The 6,773-nt window shown below is 39.5% G+C and overlaps 1 protein-coding gene across 2 annotated transcripts in view; it reads left to right on the forward strand.

The window, feature by feature from the left end:
- CUNH21orf62 (chromosome unknown C21orf62 homolog) overlaps positions 1–6,773 on the forward strand; it is a 29,587-nt gene that overhangs the window by 5,674 nt on the left and 17,140 nt on the right. Inside the window, exon 1 of one of the 2 annotated variants that reach the window (XM_006032667.3) lies at positions 506–683. The exons of the other annotated variant lie outside the window; for it this stretch is intronic. The gene's annotated coding sequence lies outside the window, so the exon portion shown is untranslated. Of the gene's footprint in view, positions 1–505; positions 684–6,773 lie in introns of those variants that run through there. 2 annotated transcript variants of the gene reach the window in all.

Genomic DNA, 6,773 nt, shown 5'->3' on the forward strand with positions numbered 1-6,773 from the left:
ACTTATCACTTTAAACAAGCAGAGTGTAGCAGAAACCGGGAGACTGCAGGACACTGATTTGAAGGTGCCTCTGGTTAAGCGCAGTACTGCTAGTGCTGATCTCATCTACCACACGAGCAGAAGCCTGGCAATCTCCCTTTAACTGGTCTCCCAGAGCTGGCAGTTTTTGCACGGGACAGTCGCATGCCCCTGCTCTCCATCTTCCCAGAGCAGCTGCTCAGGGCAACCTTAATTTAGCCCTAAATATTTAAAAGTGAATTTTCATGCACTGATGCACAATGTCTGCTTTCATAGACTGCCATGACTAGGGTTCAGGACACCATGCTTGTCTTTTTATATTATAGCCATAGCATGACTTTTTGTTTGTTTGTGGGGAACACTTTCAAGATCAGTATAATGCTACCAATCAGGGGTATGAACAGAGCTAATAAAGACAGGTACTTATCCTGCTGGGTTATTAATGAAATTGGTAGGCTTTGGGCTGCTCTCCTGGTTGTCATGGAAACAGCATGGGTTGTTGGCCTCTGGAAAACATAAAAGAACAGCAAGTGCAAGACCACACATTCCACTCTGCCTTGTAGATTAACCAGCCCGTCAAACAGCAGCTAAGCATCACTGAGTAGATAAGGTCTACAAAGCAGAAAGCCACGCAGTAACAAACTTCACAGACAGAACCTAGAAACGTAAGTCTTTTTGTCTTGTCTTCTGTCTTTCAGAAATGTGCACTTCTGTGACTAGAAGAGCAGCAGTTAACATTTTGCATATTTAGGCAACAAGCAATTTATTTTGTAGCACAACTTATTTCGCTGCCGTTAATTCTCCTTTCCTGATGGGAAGTTGGTAGATCTGTAGTTTTATCATGGCAGTGAAATGGTAAAATCTTTAGGAAGTTTGTCTTTTATGCATATGCAAAGTTATCTAAGATGTATGCGTCTTTCTATAGAAAGAATACAACCAACCAAAAGAAAACACCATGTAGATAATGACACTAGAGAATGATCTTACTATAGAAATATCTGTAAGCACTTACTTATGCAAGTAGTTCAGTTAAACTCAGCAGAAATAGCTGTAAGTAATTCTAATATATGAGTAAGATTCAGCTCATGGTGTATAATTTTCTCTGAGTAAACCTGCCTTTTTGAAAGAATTAAAGGAGAAAAATCTGGAAAACAGCAGCTATGACCTGTGCTTTATTCCCAGGTTCATATCATACTAGTCATCTATTGAACTCCAAATAGGATAAACACTCCTTTGCTATTTGGCTCTAAAATCCTGTCATCCTGTCATTTTTAACCATCCTGTGGTTAAAAATGTATGCAATAAAGGAAGATATGGTATCAAATATATCAGACAGTTTGACTTAATGCTTCAGCTTCAGTTTGATCGGTGATCATTATTGTTTTTAAAGAACCTTCCTTTTTGCACAACTTTTCTCTTCCAACATCTTTTTTTTTCCAAATAAGTGTTTGAATCAAAGGAAAGGAAATCATGAAGAGCAACTAGGTAATACATTTACTATGTCTCTTTAGTTAACAGAAGTGTCATTATTTTTCAGTCTTTGAAAATGTTTTCTGCTTAACCTTTCCTCAGGATGTAACAAAAGGCATGGAGAAATTAAGAATTAGCTTCCTTGTCTAACGTTCTTGCTTCCTTCTCTAGAGCCTGATCCTGTAACAGATAGATATATGACTGTTTTTACTTGTGTGAGGAGTATGGTTAGGGTAAAAAAAAAAGAGAGAGAGAATATTTATTGCTATATTAAAACGACCAAACTGTTCAAAAGCTAAATATTTTCTGTTTTGTAGTCAAGATCTCCATGTAACCCAAATAAGCTGAAATAAGTTAGCAGTGTTTTTAATGCCTCAGTTTTTAAGTGCTCAATTTGAACTAATGGTCCTGTTTTTCTGAAAGTCTTGAGCACGCTGTTAAAAACAGAGAACTTGTAAATTGTGTCAAATTGGCCAACCAGAATTTGAAACACTGAAGATCATTAGTCACTTCTGAAAAATTAGATCTTTTTACAAGTAAATAATTAGCATTTGATAGTTGAGAGGCTTTGTTTACAGAATGGAAATATTCAGAGAAGATTTGTTCATTCGTGTATACAAACACACATGTGCTCATAAAGGCACAGATTTTTTTTTAGTATTATGCTTTTCTTTAAAATTATTGGAAACCCAGAATGCAAGAGGCATCCATTCTATATATATATATATATATATATTCAGTATACATAATGTCAGTGTTAATACTGAATATTTTTGTATTCTGTCCTAGAAGAATGAAGGAAACCATGTTTGAAGAAAAAGGATTAGGTCATATAAGAAATGAGTCAGGAGGTTTTACCAAAAATGACAAGTAATTATTTTTGATTTAAAAGTAAAACTATAATCATCCCATGCTTGTGCTTTAAGATTACCCTTTAATGCGAAGCTATGGCTTGATCATGACATTCAAACATGCCTTTAGTCAAAAGGATTGCTCATATGAGAGAAGAATATGCAAAAGGAGAAAAGTTAAGGATTAGACCCCTATTATTTTCATTATTTGAAGTCATGATGAAGCCTCACAATCTTGAAAAGGGAGTATCAAATAATCACCATGGTTGCAAAGCTGTATATTCTGACTGTAATAACAATAGTAATATTTCTATAGTACTGTCTCTCTGAGGGTCTCAAAACACTCTGCGCCTATTAAGGACAAACCTGGTGCTTAAAGCCAGAACCTCTAATTGGGGAAACATCATCTTAACAAGGCTGCTGATGAGATGCCTGTTTCTCTCCTCTGATATATCGAATTTACACCATTAATTTTCATTGTGGTTACACTGGTGTAATGGAAAAATCAGCCTCCCTGTACTTCAGCAGAAACAACGGTTCTGAGTTACCACTGCCTTGCACTGTGTAGCCTTTTATACCAATGGGAAGCAGATGTAAAATGCTGCCATCCTGATTAGGTAGTATACTTTGTTCTCAGTAGGTGAATGCCCAGGCAGTGCAACCATGGTGTCATCCTTCGATAGGATGCAGTGTGCACATCCATCAGCGTACACCCTCCAAACCTGTTCTCATGAAGCCAGCTCTGCCGAGGGTAGTGGGCTCAAGGAAACTTTGAGGAGGAGCATGGATTACTGCTGTTCCTGGACTCCATGCAGAGGTGTGTGAGAGAGAAGACTTTCTGTACCTGTTTCCCTTGGGCAGTAGCTCAACTATGGGGTAGTGGGGCCAAGGCAGGAACCCCAGGTGCTGACTTTGGGGTGGGCAGGGTGGCACTACTGCTCCCAGCTGGCCAGCAGCTGATGTTGCCCTGTGCACCACCACAGAGCTGCTTCTGCTCTTGTGCACTCAAGCAGACTTGGGAACATTCTTGAATCTCTTCAGCTGAAGCTTACAACACCCCCACGAAGGAGGTAAGAATGATCATTTCCATGTTTTGGACATAGGAACACAAATCTGGAAGGGGCCTCCCAAGCCATCGTGTCCAGTATCTTCCTTGTTCCCTTTAGGTGCATGTTTTCTATAAATTTGCCTCTCCTATTTTAAATGCTACAGAGCCCTCCTTAATGTTTTCTTTCAGTATTCCCATGGACATCTAGTGAGAGCAGCTGGCTGGTATGATCCTACATATTGACTGAACTAAACAGGAACAGGGTCAGTGATGGATCCAGTGGCATTCAATAGCTTGCTATTTCAGAAGAATGCTAACTGGGATCCTTCACAGCATAGTTCTGAACAAGGATACTCATCCTCTGGTATATGAGGGCTAGATCCTGCAAATATTTAATCATGTGCAGACTTGAATAGTTTGACTGAAGTCTTTGGGCTTTTTGCTTGAGAAGTATTACACACTTGTATAAATATTTGCAGATTCTGATTATAAAGTTGTAAGTTCATTACTAGTGGTAAGGAATTATCATCTTTTTTTGTTTTAATATCTTCACATTGTGTATGAGCTTGAATCCTCATGCCCAAAGAGAGGTAGTTAGCATGTTAGTCAGGCAGAAGGCAGGGTAGACTTGAACCTTATAGGGTATATCTACATGTTCAATTAATGCAATGCAATAAACTCCAGAGCTATTTGCAACTGCTCTCTGGCACAGCATCTACATGTGCACCCTGGATAGCAGCAGTTTGAGCCAGGGTGGAGCAGCCTGGGCTGGTAGCAGGCTCTGGGTGGCAGCAGCTGTGGGGAGGAGGAGCTGGCTGGGGCGGAGGGTGCAGAACCTGCAGAGCTGTGTGGCTAGGCGGTAGGCAGCCCTTGCCCTTTACCACCTTTGTGCCCAACCAGCCCCTCCCACCATCTACATGTGTGTCTCGTTGCACTTAATTACTCCACCATAAGATAGTACTGTACCTGACTGTACTATCTTATGGCGGAGTTAATTAATTTACTGCGCCCTAATACCAGCTCATAAGCTTTTGTAAGCAGAGGGCTTGCTTTATCAGATGCTGTGATCCTCCCAATACCCAGTCACAGTCCTGCAATAACTGCTGAAAGATGGCAGCCCTAACTCTTCCTGTACAAAATTACTATGAATACAAGTTTCAATTTATCAGCAGCACTGGATCACACTGGAGCCTTGAATCAGCAGGCTGCAGCACTGCAGCTTTATTCATTAAGTTACTTCAGCTGAGGCTTTTGTCTTTTTTCCCTACCTTTACCTACCGTTTCCGTACATTTACCTACAGACTAGCTGAATAGACACATACCTTGACTAAACAAAAAGAAAAATCATTCTCAAAGTTTCTCCCCAACCCCCTAAGCCAGATCCCAGACCTTGCAGTTCTATAGCATGGAACCCATGCAAGTCTCATGGTCTGACCACATATCTAATGTGAAAGCTTATTAAGGTTCTTCTCTGCATCTACACTTAAAGCCCCTCTGCACAACTCTGCAGGACAGATATAACTGACACCTGCTTAGTGTGTTGGACTCCAGAAACATCACTAGTACTGCTATTTAAATTCAATGAGGCTATCCATAGCCTTAAAATTTAGCATGTGCATAAAAATGTGCAGGATAGGCTCTCAGAGATGTGATTTTAGAGATACAGCTTACTACTACAAATTATTTCTGAAGACTTTGGGAGGCTGTCATATAAATATTGAGATGAGTAATGTATGTTTCTTATGTAAGGAGAGGAGAATGTGATTCCTGTTTCGAAGGCCAAAAAATATCACACTTCAGATTGGACTTCCTGTTAGACACAATTTGCACTTCGGTGCACCCACCTAAACAATGTCCTGTGTATTCTTCTAAGTCACTCTCCTAAGAGGAGATATAACAGATGCAGACTGTATTAAGTACACAAAGCTGAATATAAGCTGGGGGTGATCTTTGTACATTAAGATAAAAAAATAAAGTGCTAAAAATGCACCTGTGGTGCCCCTTCCTTGCTTCCATTTTGTGATTTCTCTGTGAGCACATTAGCAATTACATAATTCTTTTTTCTTGGCAAGATCACATTTATGTAATACAGAGCAGTGACCCTCAGCCTGGATATTGCAGCCCTTTCAGAACTGAGTTCTCCTGCCTGTGTGTATCTAGCACTTCTCTGCTTGCTGTGACTGAACCCTGGAAGACAGAATGGAGTGAAATCAAGTTTGCCTGGTCTTTTTGCTCCAAGTCTATTAAACAGTCCGGCCTAAGGAAACTGCACCATTATACCTTATACCTGCATGAATGCAAAGCACTTGCTATGGCACAGAGGGGTAGTTCTTTTTAAACACAAAAAATAACCTTTAAACTCATAACCTAACCTAAGCAAACAAAACCAAAGGAAAAGTGCACAGTAAAGGCTGACAATCTATCCTTGCTGTCGTAGCTTGTTTACAGCATATCAGTTGTGAAATACCACATGCGGTTTTTGACATCTCTTCACCTGAGCATGTGGTGAGAAAGCCTTAATAGAATTCTAGTGCTAAACATCTCCACTTTGTCCAAACCCCAGCATTTATTTCAATATAAGTTATTTTTTAGAATTTGCACCGTGTACCTTACCCAAGCTGCACAAAATTATATGGATTTAAACTCCTCTGTGCTTAATACAGCACTTTCACATAGTCACATGTTAACACAAGTGATCAACAAAGGGTTTTAATTAGCTTTTTTTCCCTTCTGAATAGAGACCAGAAGAAAGCACCCCATGAAGAAATTAATTGTATAGGCTCAGGGCTTTCATTGAATGGGATTAGCTTCTCTGACACCACAGCTTTTTTCAGACAGGCAGCTATAGACCCTATTACTTTTTGCAGTTTTCATAATACATACCTGATCAGCAGTTAGCAGAAAAATTACTGGGACTGATCAAAGGAAATTAAAGCACCCAAAATAGTGGCAGAAATAAATAACAAATTAGAATTTAGTTTTTCTCCCAGAAGGTGATAAGAAAAGGGACAAAAATCCTCTGATGAGAGAATTTTTCAGACAATATGCTATAAAATGGTTTTAAAATACTGAGAAAGTAGCACATAAGAGAAGATTGGTATAAGCAGTAAAACCAAAATTACTTTTGATGGTTTCTTGGGACCCTGCTATATGTTCCAATTAAAGCTAGATAGAAATTAGCTATAGAGTTGTTACACATTTTCAAGCACTAACTTTATAGCTGGTTGGTTCTTTTCATAGCTGGATAGTAATTTTTATCATGCGATAATTGCTTGGCATGTGTGGCCAATTTAAATTTATTGCACAATTAACTAGTTTCATAGTTTCATAGTAGCTAGGGTCAGGAGGGACCTGAACAGATCATCTAGCCTGACCCCCTGCCACAG

The sequence above is a fragment of the Alligator sinensis genome, unplaced genomic scaffold (genome assembly GCF_000455745.1).
Source record: "Alligator sinensis unplaced genomic scaffold, ASM45574v1 scaffold996_1, whole genome shotgun sequence".
Classification (NCBI taxonomy): Eukaryota; Metazoa; Chordata; order Crocodylia; family Alligatoridae; genus Alligator; species Alligator sinensis.